The sequence below is a fragment of the Orcinus orca genome, chromosome 1, assembly GCF_937001465.1.
Source record: "Orcinus orca chromosome 1, mOrcOrc1.1, whole genome shotgun sequence".
Taxonomy (NCBI): Eukaryota; Metazoa; Chordata; class Mammalia; order Artiodactyla; family Delphinidae; genus Orcinus; species Orcinus orca.
Genome location: NC_064559.1, coordinates 209113105 through 209132526, shown reverse-complemented (window position 1 = coordinate 209132526; position 19422 = coordinate 209113105).

Here is a 19422-nt window from a genome sequence, read left to right as displayed (position 1 = left end):
CTAGAGATTTCAGAGGAAGCGCAGCCCTGCCAACACCTTGATTTTGGATTTCTGGCCTCCAGAGCTGTGAGGGAAAAAATTTCTATTGTTTTAAGACTCCGCCCCTTTATGGTACTTTGTTATGGCAGCTTCAGGAAACTCATCCAGGATGCAACACTCAGGAATCCAGACAGGGAAGGCCATTGTAGAATCTGCCAGAAGCCCCTGGGAAAGGTCTCCAGGTTGGACCATGGAAGGAAACTGGCGTGGCAGAGCCTGGTTCCAGGGGAACTGGACCACTAGGCAGCTGACCACATCAGTGACTCAAGCCGAGGCTGTGTGCTCAGCCCACAGTGCTCTGGGCTGGCTCCTCAAATTATGGGCTCCTCCTACAGGTCTCAGCCCAGATTCTCATCTTCAGAACCCTTTCTTCAGTAGCACCAGTGGTGCTACCAATTCAGTCCCTCTTGACCTTCACCAGCCCCCCAAAGCCACCCCCAATACATATCAATCTCAAAAATTGTATGCTGGTCCTACAAATAAATGTACCTTGGGATCAGTCCCAGACCTTTGCTTCAACCAGAAAGGCAACCCAAAGCCTCTGTTCTGGGCTACCTGTTACTTCTCATCTCCACACTCAGCATCGTGCACCTGCCTATCTACCAAGGTGGCAGAGACCCTGAGAGACCAGAGTCCCCCTGTTAAGTCCTCCAACGGGAAGCAATGGTGGGAGGTGGGAAAGGAGGTAAGGAGAAGCAGTGGTCTCTGGGTTTGGGTTCTGCAGCAGGGGCAGGAGCTGCTGGCAAGCACCAATTTGGGTTTCTGCTCAAGAAAGGCCCAGTAGCAGCCGAATCCACAGCAGAGCAACTGTGTGCCTCTGAGTATCCCTGCCTCCTTCAGCTCCCCCAGCCTTCAGGAAGGAGGCAGCTTCTGGAAGCTAGATATCTGTAGCCATCTTATCTTCCTCCTTTTGCACCACCAGCGCTTCCAAAGCCTTTGCAGCCAATTCCTGTATTAAATCCTCTCTGTTTGATGGCATGCCAGTGACTCATTTTCCTCTCTGGACACTGACCGACCCACAGTCCTATGTAGACATTCCAGAATCCTAATCATACAGCCTTTTCTGTCCTACCATGGCTACTTATGTGCTTGTTTATCTTGTACCTTCCTCATTGAAATGTAAAACCCAAGGACCTCTCTGGCTTGTTCACCACTGTAACCCCAGATTCATGTAGAGATCTCACAAATACTTCTTTGAATGGAGAAGCTCGCCGACCAGAAGATAAGAAGGCCACGGTTAACAGAGGAGCAGAGCTGAGTCTCAGAGTTGGGGGAGGGGGTTGAACTCCTTCAGTCTGCTGTTGGAAGAGATCCTCGGCCAGGGATGGGGCTGAGGCAGGAGATAGGCTCTGGGACCCTGTAACCTATCTCATCTGGGATGCTTCACCCTCTTCCTCATCCATCCATCTCGGCATCTCTCCCTCCTGGCTCCCCAGGAGCCTGAGCACCCCTCTGTGTCCCCACAGCACCTGGTTCCATGCAGGCAGGGGTAGGAGTGCCCCTCCCGGTGGACCAGTGAACTTCTTTAGGACTCGGCCCATGTTTTGTGGGACTTGGGGTCCTGAGACCTCAGAAGGGGCCCCGCACTCAGCTATGGTCTGTGGATATATGAAGGAACTGGATGGATTATCAGGGTGAGGAATGAAGGGTTGACAGCAAGTGCCAGGTCAAGCTTCAATCAACCCTCCCCAGATTAAAGAACCAAATCAATGAATAATAAGCATTTGGGGCCTTTCCCCTTCCTCCCCTCATTGTCTCCCCAAGGACACTCAGAGGTCATTCCTAATATTATCCCACCAGAAAGATGACAAGGCCAGTTGCCTGACCTATAGCCGCACAGGGGTTCTGAACACAGATGTGACGTCAGCAGTGCCAGCCTCCAGGGCCCCTCTGGTTCCTCTCCCTCTTGATCCTGGTCAGGTGGTCAGGATGGTCCTCCTCATCCTTGTTCTCACTGACATGGGCAGCTGAGACCCCAGGTGTGGAGCCAGGCTGCCTGGACTCACACCCTGCCTCAGCCACTTCCGGGACCTGGAGCCCTGGGCACGTTTCTGGACCTCTCTGAGCTCACTTTCCTCATCCATAAGACAGGATTCAAATAACACCTGCCTCGCGGAAATGTTGTGAGAATTAAGTAACACAACATGAGGAAGGTGCCTGGTGTGGATACCTGACCAACACCGGCTCTTAGAGCATTAAAGTAACATCACAAAGCGCATTGCCCATCATCAGCATTTCCCTGTGCTCTCTGAGGTCTGGTTCAAGTGAAGACAGAGAAGAGAGGATAAGGCAGACCTTACAGTTTCTTTCCCTATTGCTCAGGACCTCCTTGAATCTGTTCCAAGCACCAGTCCAAGAAACCCTGAGCTCTTGCTTCAGCCACTGTGCTGCCCTTGAAATATAGTGAGTCATATATGTAATTTTACATCTTCTAGCAGCCACATTAAAAAAATTGTAAAAGGAAAGCAGACAAAAATTATTTTTATATTATTTTATATTACATTATGCTATTTAACCCAATACATCAAAAATATGATCATTGCAACACATAATCAATATAAAAATTATTAATGAAACACTTTACATCTCTTTTTTTGTACCCTTTGAAACCCAGTGGGTATTTGACACAGCCCATCTCAATGAGGATGAGCCACATTCCAAGCTCTCAAGAGGCACATGTGGCTCACGGCTACCATATCGGGGAGAGCAGCTCTGGAGACATAATCTACTTTCAACTGAGCTGGAAGGAATTGGAATTCTGAGGGTTCCTTAGAACCAGCATGTGGATATCTTGTTGTGTCTAAGAGGCAAACAGGACAGCACAGTCCATGCAAACCAGTCCCAGCCACTGCACACACAGCGTCCTCTCCTCCAATGGCCAGGGCTCTGTGGCGCTGATGCATCCTTCCAGGCAGGAGGGACAGCCTGCTTATGATGCCACTGCTTTAAGACTGAAGTGGAGCCAATTGCTTCATCTTTCACTGTAGCTGCAGGCAACCCATAGGAGCATAAAGCTTCTAGAAACTGAGTTCTGACCCTCTAGTCAAAAATAACTCCATGTCAAGTTCTGCTTTGATGGAGAAGTCTTTGTCTGAGGCAAGAGTCCCTCAGAAAACTCCACAAAAGTCAAGCGGAGAAAGCTCTGGCACTAGACAGGCTTGGGTGGCAGGAACCACATTCCTGAGGCCAGGAGTGAATTATTGGTCCTTTAGGGGCCAGCCTGCTATGTACACACCATAGAACCCCTGGTCCCTGGGTGCACAGGCCCCATGAGACCTTAGCTGGCTGATTCTCCAGGGCCCAGACTGGGCAGCTGAACAGGAAAGCCACAGTGGGCCAACACCAGCACAGACATAATTTTGCCTCCCCGGGCTGATGGAGAAGAAAAGCTCTCGGTTTACCACCAGGCAGCCCTGAGTTTGAGTCCTGGGCCTTCTTCCACTGAGCCGTGGAGTCTGATGTTAAGAGTACACACCCTAGGATCACACTAGCTTCAAATCCCCATCCCACCACTCACAGCTGTGACACTAGGGACAAACTACCAAATGTCTCTGGGTCTCCACTTCCCTGTCTGTGAAATGGGAATAACAAAGGCACGTCCCCTGGAGGGGATGAGTTACCATATAGAAACATGCTCACACTGTCAGCTGGCCCTAACAAGGATCCCATATCAGATGATATTGCTGTGTCATCATCGCTGTGTTTACATGGAATGTTGATATTGCTGCATCATTGTCATCATCGCCGTGGTTACGACATGGAACATCAGCTCATGGGGTCCTAGTCTTCATTTCAAAAATCAGGTACTGAGACCCAGGAACATCAAGTGATCTTTCTTGGTTGTCACAGCTAGTTCGTGAGTGGCACAGCCCAGACTTGGGTCTGGCTTTGTGGTACTTGGACTATGACAATCTTTATAGTGGCCCGTGAACTCCCAAGCATCCCTGTCCTAGTGACAACATAGATGCAGGAACGTCTACAGCCACAGACCCTAGGGATACGTGCAGAGGCCCTCAGAACCCTGGACAGGTCCCGCTCATACTAACTCTCCATTTCTTTAGGCAGCCTACACATAGTTCCCTTTCCCTCTTGGAATGATACGTTTTGATTGTTTTATTGCAGGGACGGAATTTAGTAAAGTTCCATCATGATGACAATATACTTTCCTCCCACCAATGTTCTGCAACTATGCTTGGCTGGAACTCTCTGGCCTGATACTGGACCATTGCTTGGGTGCATCCCCAGGCTTTTCTAGGCATTTTCAGGTACTCAATGGTCAGGACCACCCACTAGCATATATGATGCTTTTAGGCAAAATTTCAAAAGATGCCTTATGGGTGGATGAATTAGACAAAGGGTGCCTCTCCCTCTGTGTTAATGCAACACCCTCGCTAGGATGCAAAGCTTGGCAAACAGGGCTTAGCATGGATTTAACATCTACTGGTCCATTTGGCCAGAAACCCTTGTGCAGTGCACAACCTGGTGATCCTAATAGCAATCTCACTCCAGGCAGTTAAAAGTTCAACTTGATTTAAATCAAAACTTCCATTTTCTCATACACTTTGACACTTTTCTGCCCCCAGTTTCAGACCAGACCATTAACTCAGTGGACCACAAGGGAGTGGGAAGCAGGGTCTGCGATTTCTCTTAATAGCTACTGCTCTGGCTCCTCCAGGGTTGGCTGGGTGATTGAAGATAACCTTATAGGATAAAATCTTCTTTGATTGGGGCCACTGCAAGGTGGCCATGATTGAAGATTTTTGTGACTGTAGCACAACCAAGACTAGCCTAATTCCATCTTCTGATTGAACTCTTATATTTCTCCTCTCGAGCTCCTCACAGCCAGAGCCTCCTGGGGTTGGCTCAGCCAGGCAGGTGACTCTTTTGGACTGAGTCTTCTCAAGAGATTTCAAGTCTGGTTATTTACCACCACCATAACTAAGCTCATGGAGAAACCAGGTAACTTGACTCTACCTCCCACAAACTCTGGAAGTGGAGATACCCTTCTCATCACTGTCACGGGCAATCCTGCCAGTCTCTCCCCTCTACACTTCAAGGTGAGATTCAGCTCCTGTCCTGGGCTCCACAAAGTCCAGGACTCAGGTCAGATTGTCCCAAGGCATCATCACCTGCGGCTGTGGTGTGGGCAGCACGGGTGGGTGGGGGGCGTGCAGCTCTGAGGCACCAGTAATTAGGTTCTTACAGACAGGCATGCAGTCTTCCTGAAGCTTCAAGCACTTGGGTTGGGTAGGACTTTACTCTAGCCCTGGCCCAGGGAGAACAGAGCCCGGAGGACCCTTCTCTCTGATCAATCTCCTTTGACTTCTCATCTTACCTTATATAGGCCAGAGGTGGGTGACAGGGTCACAGACCAGTCTCGCTGTCTCTTAGAAAGTTCTGCATGTGTAGACTAGCCCACTTCTCCTTTGAAACTGAGGACAGGCATTACCTATTGATCTCAGTTCTGGGGCCTCCACTCTGACTTCAAGATGAAGGGGAAAATCCTACCAATCCCAGTGTCCTAAGACCTATTACATTTCTGCTTCTACTCTCTGTTTTAGAATGTGAACTACTAATATCATATTCTATATAGAGGGAACCAAGGCTTTTTAGCAATTTAATTCAGCCTGAAAGACAAGAGGTGATGTCACCTCCACTTAACTGATAATCACCATTATTATGTCTACAACACGAACCTGACAATATTTTCAAGAATCCTGAGCTGCCACTTGTTAAAAAGGTGCCAGACAGGGGTTGCTGCTTCAATCAAAGTCAGGATCATGGCCTTGCTGCCTCAGGTCTCAATGTGCTAATGTCTATTCTGCTATGTTTCTCCATCATTTTCTAAACATCTTCATGTGTGTGCCTCTAACTCTTGGTATATCTCCTGTGTTTCCCTCTTTCTTTGATCAGCTTTGCTTCCCTGGACTTCTCTGCCCCTCTGTTGTGTGTGTGTGTGTGTGTGTGTGTGTGTGTGTGTGTGTGTGTGCCCATGTGTGTATCTATGCCTGGATTTTCTTAAAATGTGAGAAAAAGGAAATATTTCTAAAAACTTCCAAATGTTTTTTAAAACAACCTAAACCATGAGGAGGTTGTATTAGATAACTGATAATGAATAGGTGATGACGGTGACTGTGATGATGATAATGATGATGATGATGATGATATGATGATGATCATGGTGGTGATGATGGTGTTGGTGATGGTGATGGTGGTGATGATGGCAGTGATGGTGATGGTAATGATGAAGGTCATGGTGAGGGAGGTGACAATGGTGATGATGATGATGGTGAAGATGGTGATGATGATAATGGCAGTGATGGTGATGGTGGTGATGATGGTGATGGTGGTGATGATGATGGTGGTGATGGTGGTGATGTGATGACAATGGTAATGGTGGTGATGACAGACGATGATATGGCAGTGATGGTAGCTAACATCCGTGCAAGGCTTGCTATGTGTCTCGATGCTGAACCCTTTGCATGCATCATCTCATCCACCCCATGAGATGGACACCACAACTGGCCCCACTTAAGAGCTGAGTCACAGAGTGGTTAGGAAACATTCCCAAGGGTCAAGCAGGTAATACTGAGAGTGAAAAGCTCTGAAATGCTTCAGCTTTATGGAAGAATATAAAAAAAAAAGCCCTGAGTGCCCTTCTAAGAATTCTTAGGATTTAGATGAGAACACCTGCCCCGGGGTGTATTGGGCAGCATTAGCAGGAAGTTTCTGCAGAGATCACAGGTGGAAAAAGACAAACAGGGTGACAAGGGAACAACAAGAGAGGTAAGGACTACAGGGAGTTGGCACAAAGATGGAACAGATGGAGACCAGCTGCTGGGGGAGGTAGAGGGTACCCCCAGCCTCCCTGGGGAGGAGTTAGCCTTTTTCAAACATTGAGTGAAAACCCCTCCTTCTCAGGTAGCATCCAGCTGGTAGCATGGTCTGCTAACAAGGGTGGCAGACTCACAGAGGGGTCCTCTGATGAGTTGTGTGAACAGTAATTTCATTCTATGCCATTAGTCACCAGACTTATTGGATTAAGAGCACCCAGCATAGCCCATAACTTTACATTCTGGCTGGAAATGTTTTCAGACCTAGAAATAGTAGACAAAAAACGGCCATGTGCCCCCTGCTCAGAGTGGCTTTCCACATCTCTAGTCAAGGGGGCCCCAGTCGCCAGCATCCCCAAGTGGATTTAAGCACTTGACAGTAGACTGCTGGCCCTAAAAAAATCATACCACTAAAAAATCATACCCTACACAGTCGGGAGACAGACTGTGATCCAGTAAACCCACAGCGCCAAATTCAGCAAGATCATAATTTGGAAATTATCCCCTCCCCATACTCAACCTATTTCACAGACTTCAAATTGATCTGTCTAATCTCTTATCTGTAGCTATGAAATTGTATTTCCCTCTTAATAAGCCTACCAATGTTATAGATGACTAGTTCAGGAGCCGGCAGGAGGCAGCTAAAAGCAGCAGGCATACTAAAAAGGACAATCAGCTCCTCACACAGCAGCCAGAGCTGCCTGACCCCCTTCGTGCCTGGAATCTCAGTCAGCTCTGATCCACATCTGGCCTAAGGGCTAGAGACACACAGCCCACCTGCCCCATAGAGGGAGATGTATGTGTGTATGTGTCTTCGGTGAGGAAGGGGTGATTCAAATGGGGCAAGAGGAGCGGTGGTGGTTCTCCCCTGCACCAGGCTCCTTCCCATGGGGGCACCCACCCAGTGATCAGCTCCTCCCTTTCCCTTTCTGCTCTCAAAATACTGGGCCCATCTCTCTCTGCCTTAAGCCTTCCGTGGCTCCTTACTGTTGTAAGGGCACAGCCCCAATCCCTGAATTCCACACTGTGTCCAAGGACTCTTGTTATTTTTGTTCTACTTCCCAACTGAAACTCAGCTCCATCTGCACCTGAAACTCCATCACTGTGGTTTCCTACCTCCATCCTTCCAGCTGGCGTGTACCTCTCTCCTCACTTCTTTACCTGGATGACTCCACTTCACCTCCAAAGTGACAGGCTCCTCCAGGAAGCCTCCCTGAACTGCAGGCACCCATGACTTCTGTAGTGGATTGAGTGATGACACTCAAAAATATATGTCCAAGTCCTAATGCCCAGAACTTGTGAATGTGACCTTATAGGGAAAAGGGGTTTTGACGATGTAATTAGGAATCTGGAGATTATCTTGCATTAGGATGGACCCTAAATCCACTAAGTGTCCTTATAAGAAAAGGACAGCAAAATATTTGAGACACAAATCCACAGGGAAGGGCTCATGTGAAGACAAGGCAGAGGTTAGAGAGATGTGTCTGCAAGGCAAGGAGCATCAAGGATTGTTTGCACCACCAGAGGCTGGAGGAGGAAGGAAGGATCCTTTCCTAGAGCCATCAGAGGGCACGTCCTCCTGCCAACACCTTGATTTAACCTCTTGGCCTCCAGAACTGTGAGAGGATAAATGTCTCTTGTTCTCAGCTCCCCCCACCAGATTGTCATAATTTGTTCTAGTCACCCCAGGAAACTCCTACACCCTCCAAGCTGGGTTAGACCCCAGCAGGTACACCACACAACCCAGATCCAAGTCTCACCTCTTTGGTGCATCTATACTGACATCATCCACCTTCATCCCTTCCTCACTGGGCTGGGAGCCCCCTGGCCAAGGGTCTCCTGTCATCCCTGTCTGTCCTAACTCAAGCCCTGGGCTTGGGACTCATCGGGGACACAATACGTGCCTATTGTGCATTAGAAGAAAGTGGAACAGACTGAAATCTCCTTCAGATCTCAGGTGAAAGGACACCCTTGCCCCCCACGCCCCTCCTCTCAGGGGGCAGGAGCCCAAATCTTCCAAGGCCAACAGGACTGGCTTCCTCTTTGACAAACCCGCAGCCTACAGCACCCAGCCCCAGCTGCCTGCTACCTGCAGGGACTTCACACCTTTATTCCTGAACAAGAAATTTGTGTCCCTGGCAGGATCTTTCCCTCATCATGATTTCCTAGAAGGGTTCCTCCCACTCCCCAGGCCTCCGGGAAAAATCCAGGTTCCATTCTGCAAGCTAAGAGACTCTCTGGCACAGGTAACAGGTGGAAAGAATAACAAGAGTCCTAAAAATAGAGACAACAAACACTTATCAAGCTTCTACCACATGGGATGGGCCAGGTGAGGTCCCCGCCAGGAGAGCCGTGCGGCTTATTGATGACCACAGGGCTTATTGGTGCCACCTCTGCATCATTACAGAGGCATCTGCTGGCACTGAAGTTGATGGAGCCCCAGAGTCCTGACTGTCAAAGTATCATCCATTTACTGGCTGGTCCCCTTTCATCATGTTCTGCTCTGATCTGTCCCCAGCGGGCGTCCCTAATACTGAGAAGATGTGCCCTGCCAACAAAGACAGCAGAGCACTTCTGACGTGCCTCTCTCTCTCCAGAGCCTGTAACTCACCCATGTGGGTCATGAGCTTCCAGGGCCATCAGCCAGGGCTCAGGGGGCACTGCAGGCCCTTGGTGTCATTTTCACCCACCTGCTATGTGCCAGGCAATCTGCTGGGCCACGTGCAGCCAGCAGAGGCAACTGAGATGCTGGCCATGCCCTTGGGAGCTCACAGACTGGGGAGCAAGTTAGAAGAAGACTGGAGCGCAAACTCCCAAAATTGTGAAGAGAGAAACTGTGTCGGAATCTACAGAACCTGAAAATAATTGGTCAGCTGAGAGGAGAGAGGAAGAAATAAGTCCAGCTTTTGCTCCTGAGAGATAGAAGACTGGGATACTGTTAGAAAGAAGAAAATGAGGCAGAGAATAAGGAAATTTAAAAATGAGGAGGAGGAGGAAAGATGGTAAGTTCATTTTTTGACATGTTGGATTTGAACTTGGCAGGACATCCACTTGGGCAGCTTTCTAGAAAACCAGAGGACAGGAAGTCTGGAAAGAACCAGGATTTCAGACCCGGGTTTCAAAGTCACCCTCATCTAATAAAGAGACATGGGAAACCGAGTAATACTCAAGATTCTTACTTAAAACATGTGGTACAAAGACCATATTTGTTAGGATTGCTTTTGGCTGCAAGTAATGGAAAAATCAACTGAAAAATTAAGTAGTTTTTTCTTCCATAAAACAAAAAGTTGGAGGTGGGAGCTGCTGGTGTTTGTCAGCAGCTCGATGAGGTCAGGCTTGGTGTCTTGTGATGCTCTTTGTCTTTCTTTCCTGGTGCCAAGGTGAGTGCCACTGCTCCAGGCTTCAGATCTGCATCCAGGACAAGGGGCATGGGATGATGCCATTGGCCTCTCTCTGCATTATCAGCAAAGTCCTCAGAGGACATCAATCCATGCTCACTGGTCAGCACTCTGTCACCTGGCCACCATCCAATAGCATTAAGGAAGCCTGGAGAATGAGATCATCTCATCTTTACAAGGCCATGAACAAAGGAGCAAGGGGAGGGTTAGTGTTGGCTTAGCCGTACCAATGTCTACCATAAGGAAAGTAAGCAAGAAGAATGGAGACTGAAAATATAGTGTTTGGGAAACCAAGGAAGGAAGATGTTCTAAAATAGGCAGAGAGGTCAAGTGCGTTAACTTCTTCAGATACAGGAAAGCTAGTGGTGAAGTGAAGACATTCCAGTTCTAGTGAAGTTTAAGAGAGAAGAGGACCGTGAATGGCAGAAGGAATGGTGAAGATTTGCGGGCAACAAGAACATCCCAACATGGGAACAAGCTTGGCACTTGGCAGGGGGAACTGAATGGTATCTTGAAGGGAAGGAACTGCTGTGGCTCCTGATAAGAGATAGAAAATAATGGGGGTGAGGGAGGGAGTGAGCGGTATTCATCCCTGAGGTCAGTGGAGGGGTCAGTCTTGGAAAGGAGAGTCCACCAACACATGAAGGAGAGTAGGAGATGAGACATTTTCAGAAAGGGGTTGAGTTAGGACCATTCTGTGATCAGTAAAGCTGGAGCAGAGTTCACCTGGAGAGGCTGTCAGATGACACAGGTGAGCCTGTAGGTGCCTGTAGAGAATGAGGCCCAGAGAAGGGTGGGGAAGGCCAACCTGCTTTGGGGCAGTTGCCCACTATTTAAGTTAGTTATCTGTGTCTTGGTGCCCCTAAGGACCCACTTAGAAACATGGTGCTTGCAAGAGCCCCTCTCTTTATGTTTATTGTGTGTGAAAGACCTTCATCCCTTCTGAATGTAGACATGTTTAACATAACATATTTCTTTGAGGAAAAAGAGAAAGGAAGGAAGGAAGGAAGGGAGGAAGGAAGGGGATAAGGGAAGGGAGAAAGGGAGGGAGATAAGGGGAGATAGGGAGGGAAAGAAAGTAGGAAGAAAGGAAGAAGGGGAGAGGGAGGGAGATAGGAAGGAAGGAAGGAAGGGAGGGAGGGAGGAAGTTAGGGGGGAAAAAGGGAGAGAGAGAGGAAAGGTGTGGGGATGGGGGGCAGCTAGCAGTGACCATCTTGAAAATCTCCGAATTGTCTCTTAAATGTCCCTTGAGCACATCCTGGTTCCTAATCTGGTTGAGGATGGTGTTTAGACAACATCAGCAAGTACCTCTTCTTGAGCACTTGGTTATCTAATACTTGCAACTCTTCTATGAGAGAAATCCCATTATTATGCCGTTTTATGGGTAATGGATTTAAGGAACAAAGAGGTTAAGTAAGTTAAACTTGTTCAGTGTTTTCTGGCTAGTAAATAGTAGATCCAAATTTGAACGAAGGCAGTCTGATGCCAGAGCCCATCATTTTGTTGTTTGAAGTAAACAACACACGTAGTGTTCAAGTAAAGATTAGGGTTATGTTCAGCTGCAGTAAATGTGCAGAAATACTAGTCTATGGGGTTTGGGGGACAGGGATGGGGGCCTGTTCTTGTCAGTCTCCCCATTCCAGAGGCAACAAATGTTTTACTTCTATCATCATCCTAATTTAATAATTTTTATCATGAGTGGATGCTGAATTTTGTCAAATTCTTTTTTCTGAATCCATTGAGGTGATTATGGGGGTTTTCGCTTCTATTCTGTTAATGTGGTGAATTATATGGTTGGGTTTTGAATGTTAACCCAACCTTACAATCCTGGAATAAACCTACTTGGTCGTATGTTTAAAACCTTTTAAAATATATTGAATTCTATGTTCTAATATTTTGTTAAGGATTTTTAAATCAATGTTCATAAAAGATACTGTCCTGTAGTTTTCTTCTATGGTAATATCTACCTCAGGTTTGGGGATAAAGATATTGTTGATGTAATTTTTTTTACAAGTTATTTTTATACTTCCTCTATTTTCTGAAAAACTTTGTGTAGTGTTTGTATTTTTCTTCCATCAATGTATGATAGAATTCATTTTTGAAGCCATTTTAGTGTGGAGACTTATTTGAGGAAAAGGTTTTTTTGAATATGAATTTAATTTATATAATAGATATGGGGTAATTTAGATTTGTAAGTTGTGTTTTAGAGAATCTTCTCTATCTTATCTAAGTTATTAAAATTAAACATAAAGTTGTTTATAACATCTTCTTATGTTTTTGATGTCTGTAGGGTCTGCAGTAATGTCTCTTCCTCCTTTAAAATTTTTTTAGCCTTATGTAAGTAATTTGTATTTACTCCCCTACCCTTTCTTTTTTCTGGATCAGTAGTGTGGAGGTTTATCAGTATTATTTTTTTCAAAGAACCACATCTTTAACTTTGTTGATTTTTTCTATTTTGTCTGTTTCCTATTATATTGATTTCCATTCTTGTTTTTCTTACTTCCTTTCTTGTATTTTCTTTGGGTTTTCTTTGCTCTTCCTTGTCTACCTTCTTAATGTGGAAGCTTAGATCATCAGTTTAAAGGCTTCCTTCCTTTTAGTAAGAGCAGTAAATTTTCCTCCACATACTGCTTTACCTGCATGCCACCAGCTGTACATCATGTTTTCATTATTACTAACTTAAAATATCTTCTAATTTTGTGATTTCTTCTTTGACCCATAAGTTTATTTATAAGTATGTAGTTTAATTTTCACCTATTTAGAGATTTAGTTCTTTTAATATTACTTGCGGATGTAATGCCATTGTAATCACAGAACATACTTTGTACTACTTCAATCTTCTGATAGCTACTGAGATGTATTTAAGACCCAGAATCTCCCTAACTTAGTGAATATTGCAGGTGAACTTGAAAAGAGCATGCATTTTGTAGTTGTTGGATGGTGTTCCATAAATTTCAGTTAGGTTAAACTAGTTACTAGTGTTGTTTAAATTTTTTATATATTTGTTAAATTTTTGTCTATTTGTCCTGTCTCTCACTGAGAGACGTATTAGCGTTTATAACCATTATTGTGGATTTGTCTATGTTTCCCTTAATTCTGTCAATCATGCTTCAAACATTTTGAAACTCTGTTACTAGCTGCATACACATTTAGGACTGTTCTCAGTTCTTGGTAAATTGTCCCTTCTATCATTGTGTTTGTACTTTAAAGCAGTACAATACTCTAGCAATACTATTTTTTGTTGTCTACTTTTTCTGATATTAATATAACTATATTAGCTGTATTGTTTAGTGTTTGCTTAATATATGATTTTTTACTTTCAACTTGTTTATGTCTTAGTATTTTAAGTGTGTTTCTTGTAAAAAGCATATAGGCAGGACTAGCCTTTTTATCCAATTTGGCAATCTCTGTTTTAATAATGTGCTTAGTTCATTTACAGTTACTAAAATTTTGTTATGATTGGTTTTAACTCTACCATTGGAACTTGGGTTTTATTTATCCCATTTTTTCTTTGTTCCTCTTCCTCTTTCTTACATTTTTTTGAGTGAGCCACATATTTTTAGTCTTTCATTTTATTTACTGTATCAGTTTTTAGCTATACCTCTTTTGTGTTATGTTTTAATCATTAGCCAGAGATTACAGTGTTCAGTTTTAGTGTAGCACATTCTACCTTCAAATAAAATATTATTTTATACTATTCAATAACAGTGTAAGGATCTTATAACAGTGTAATTCCAGTTTTCCCATCGTTCTTTGTGATTTTGTTTTTTCATATTTTACTTTTACATGTGCTCTAAATCCTCCCAAAAATTAAAGAATATACCCATCCTGATTCCCATAATGCATTTCAACTAACTACAGCCCATGGGACAAATCTGGCCCATGGACTGTTTTTGTAAATAAAGTTTTATTTACACAGCCACACTTATTTATTTAGTATTATGTATGGCTGCTTTTGTACCACAGTGACAGTGTCGAGTAGTTATGATACAGACCATACACCTGGCAAAGGCTAAAATATTTACTATCTAACTTTCTACAGAAACAAATTGCCAACCCTTGGTCTAAGGTTAAAATATTACACAACCATTTGTTTAGACCATTTATCAAAAGTAATATATTAGCATTGGCACAATACTATTAACTACACCATAGACTATCGAAATACAGACTTTCTCTGTATTTCACCAGTTTTTCCACTAACATCCTTTTTCTCATCTAGAAGTCCATCTAGCATAAAGCATTACATTTAAATATTATATCATCTTAGTCTCCTCTGAACTGTGACAGTTTCATGGTCTTTCCTTGTCTTTCATACCCTTGAAGAGCATTGGTCAGGTATTTTGTAGAATGTCCCTCCGTTTGGATTCATCTGAAGTTTTTTTTGTGATCAGACTGGGCTATGGATTTTGGAGAAGGATACTACAGAAGTGAAGTGCCCTTCTCATCACATCATATCAGTGGGTACATGATAGCAACATAACTTACTAAGAGTAATATTAACCTTGATCACTTGGTTAAGGTGGTATCTGCCAGTTTCTCCAATGTAAAACTGTAATTTTCCCTTCTCATACTTGATTCTTTGAATGTGAGTCACTAAACCAAGCATATATTCAAGAGGAGTAGACTTAAACTCCTGGAGGAAAAGTAAAAATAGAATCTGTGGACACTTTAAAAGAATCATTACAGCAATCAACAAGTATTTTAGAGGAGATACTTTGCGCTTATGCAAATAACCTGTTTCTCCTTAAAGTTTTACCTACTAATTTTAGCATGAATCAGTGGATCTTGCCTGCATTACTTATGGCCATGGTGTCCCAGTGATGATTTTCTATTTCTCTTACTCTGCATTTATTAATTGGAAATTTTACTATAGTTTTTTGTTTAACCCAGTTGTTGTCCAGCTTTTACATGGGACTTTTTATGATTTTTTAATCATCATTATTTAAGTCCCTGATAATTCCAACATCTGCTTCCTCTATGGGTTTGCTTCTATTGACTATTTCTTCTCTTCACCAGGGTCATATTTTATTGCTTCCTTATGTGTCTTAAAATTTTTTATTGTATGTCAAGCATTTTGTACAAAAGAGCAATATTGACTGATATAAACAATATTTATCTTCAGACCGCTGGAGAAGAGGTAGTCTGATCTGCAGTTCACATAGGGCTGAGTTCTGTCATTGCTTTTGTTTGTAATTTACTCATTGTCTGGCTCAAAAAGTATTTTGAAAATAGGATCAAGTCTTTCCTTCCTACAGGACTTGGGTTTTGAGCACAGAAAATACTCCTGGGATGTCCGTAATTTATAGTTGAGTCACCAGCTTTCTGAACTGTGGGAAATCTCAGCTTCCCCACCTGGTGCCAGTTTGGGGGTTGCTAGAGAGTTCTCTTTGCTCTCCAGTCCTGCTCCTGGTCTTGAGCACCTCAGGAAGTCTCTCTCTGCCTGGAATGCCTCAGATGAGTCTTTCTCTGCACAAGAGTGAGAAGAGTCTCTCTCTTCCCAAGCCCTAACCCTCAGCAGGTGAAAGTTGACCAGAGAGCTTCAGATGCATTATTCTCAGATCTCCTGCCTTGCCCCAACCCCACCTTCAGAGGGAAGCTCCCTTGAACTTGCAGAAAGTCTCCACATACCTCATATGTGGGGTGTGTCTCAGTGAAGAACTCAACAAAGACCCATGGACTCTCTCAGGGCTACAACTCTCAAAATTCTAATCTGTGTTGCCAGCCCACATGTGACCATTGAAAGTGTGTTCATGTTTCACATGGTTTTACCTTAACCCCCTCCAGGTCAGATTCTCCTCCTCTTGCTGCTTCTTTCCCAGAAAGAGGGCAGCCCTGAGTCTCACTTCCTATGAAAGGCTCATCACTTTCTGCTGTCTTATCCACTTATTTTCTTTGCATCCTCAGTCATCTGATGGGCTCAGAAAAGCTAAGATTTTATAGTGTATCCAGCTTGTTTTGGTTGCTGAGGTGAAAGCAAATGTCTCCTTCCAGGAGACATTTATGTATTACAACCAGGAGTGAACCTCATGTCTGCATACAATTTAAAGAATAAGCCCTATAACTTTAAAAATGTTTGGAAACTATAGGCTTAACTCCACTCTCTTGGGTAATGGATGGTGAAATTCAGCAGAGCCCAGACTAGAACTCAGTCCAATGCCAAGGGGTGCATCTTTCTGACAATACTCTCTAGTACCTGTATCACCTTCACCACTACCTTCACCACCAGTGCAACCAACACCACCACAGTTTCCACCCAACATAAGACCCATTTGTCAAGCACCCACTTTGGGACAGGTATGTATTAGCTACTTACATGAATTGTCTCATTCTATTTTCATAACACCTATTTGAGGTAGGTGGTATTATACATGCCCATTTTTACAGATGAGGAAACCAAGCTTCAGAGAATCTACTAAACCTTCCCAATGAGTAAATGCAAGATCCTTGCACCCAGGTCTACCTAGCCCTGTGGTTTGCACTCTTGCTCTCTGTCTTACAACCAGACTTGGTCTCTATTGACACTTTACTGCTCTCCTGCTTGGGATGCCTGGGATTCTCCAGCTGAGCCACCATCCCTGCAGTCTGGGTTTCCACCTTTGGTCTGCTCATCTCTTCAGTTCTTGCTTTAAAGCAAGAACGGAGGCCAAGAACAACTTCTAATATAAAAGGCCACTTTCAGGAGCCATGCCATTGCCTCAGGCTCTGCCCAGGGACAGAGATGTAGGTGACCCCAAGTGGAAGCAGCTCAGCTACCCCAAGTGGAAGAACCTCAGTCTCACCATGGCACACAGAGCTGGCAGGAGCCCCTTCCAGAGGCCACAGGACCATCGTGCAGAGGGAGGCACTCAGGCAGGAATAGGGAGATCCATCACTTCCAGGGCCAAATTGGAGGAGCCCATTATCACGCCATCCACGCTATCTGGTTGTGCAGTGGGAACACCAAAGAGATTAAAGATGCCAGCACACCATGGCAAGGACTGGGGCCACCTCTCTTTGTTTCCTTCTTATCTTCAGTGGGGGAAAGGAGGAAAAATGTCACCCAGATTGCTCGTGGGTGTGCTTATTTCAAAGACTTGGAGAAAAAAGGATAACAGTGACTGGGTAAATTGGATGTGCAGGGACCTGACAGCCCTTGCCAGGATGCCCAATGAGGTTTACATTTTATCTGTTGTGCTGCAGCCCAGTTTGGAGGAAAGTGTCAGCCAACTCAGGGAAATGGAGGTTTGAATTCAGTTCTGCCACCCACTCACTCTGTGACCTGAAGCCAGTCCCTTCCCTACCCTCTCTGGACAACTTTGTCCTCATAGATAATAAGCCTTTTGCAAAGGGCCAATGAGAACTAAGCCACAGTGTGCCTACAGATGGATGACCCTGTAAACAGTCTCAGATTAAGCAAGTGTCGTTGGTAACATCCAAAGGAAAGCCTTGACTGAGCCAGGTGATGCAGGGGAGAGTCTGGCTCTAGTACAGCCTGCAGTGGGCAGAATTCCAAACAAGAGGGGAGATATCTTTAAGGCAGCTCAATGTCTTATCCACCATTTCTCCTTCTCCTGGGCATCTGGTCAAGAGTCTAGCCCAGAGCAATCGCTGAGCCAATCTCGGCTGAACTGCAGGTCACCCCCAACCTCACACCTGATGGAGACCATGCCAGGTGACAGTGTGAACACCATCCATCACTACTCAGATCCTGCCACCTTTGATCAAGGAAACGTGGACCCAGTAGGGAACACTGGCGGTCATTTCCATTTCCATAATCAAATGTTTATGGACCATTTCCTCCTGCCCTTTCTGCTCCCCATTCCCCTCTTATTCCTATTTGAGCAAAATGTGTTCAAACATCCCCTTTCACCCCATTGAGGACAAAAAGTGCCTGTAATGTCGGTGTAACATTTTGGAGAATGAATGCAATATTTGTGTCTATTTGCCAATCGGAATATCGATTTGTTCTTGAAATGAAAGGTCATGTCCATGAAATCCATGATGTAGAGAAGGAAAAAAAAATCCAACTTTGACACCTGTGTCTTCGGGCAGCTTTTACAATGGCTTAGCCGAGCTGCATCCCCCTGTGTGTGTCGGCTAATCTCAAACATCGGATTCAAGGAAAGACAGATCCTGCAGGTGTCCTGTCACTGCTCTCACTCTTCTGCTGGTTGTCCAGGGATGCCCTGAAAGAATACACAACAGTAGTGTGTTATGGCTTATTTGATGAGTCAAGCAGCAGTGGACACATGGCATTGTGACTGGATAAATGGTAGACAACAGGATACTGACAGATGAAAGGCAGCAGCCCCAGGTCATCTCTGACATAAAAGCCCTATTCCCTTCACAGTCAGGAGAATCTATGGCCATGAACTGACAGGTGTCAGGTAGTCCATATTAAGATGCTGCAGACTGATTCAGAATGAAGCTGAGCTTTGCTTGCTGGGCACAGGTGAGAATGTGGACCAGAAGCAAGTATAGAGCAAGTATCTCTTCGACTGGGCTGCTCCTTAAACATTGACCAGAGTCGTGCATTCCCAGCAAGGACGATGTGCACAGATGTGGCAATAAGCTTTGGCAAGCCTGGCTTGGTTCACACAGGGTGTGCCTGCATGGTGCCTAACTCTAACCCTAACCCTAACTAACCCTGATCCTAGAAAGAACACAGCCCTTCTCATGTGCAATGGCCAGAGGACCCCCCCCCCGCCACCGCCCCGTCCCTACTTTCATCTCTCAAAGCAACTGCAATCCGATGCAACGTTTCGTGTGCTAACTTAGCCCACCTGCAGGTATCCACATGGCAAAGACTGCTAGCAAAAGACCCTTTGGGGATACTCACCCAAATTTTCATTCATCTACAGGCATTTTTGAGCACCTACTGCACGTCAGACATTATTCTAGATACAGGCAATGCAAGAGTAAACTGAACTGAATGGTCCCTGCCCTCCCGGAGGTGGGGGGAAACATTTCAGCGGGTGTGATGGAAGACTCACCGCACAACTAAAAAGACAAGGTTACAAAAAAACTGCCAGGTAGTTATAATAATAAGTGCTATCAAGGAAATGAACACAGAGCTGAAATGAGAAAGAAGCCATCAGACCAGAATTCCATTGCAAACCGGAGTTAGCAGAAGATTTATGGGCATACGCCAAGCCCTGGGGTTTCAGAAA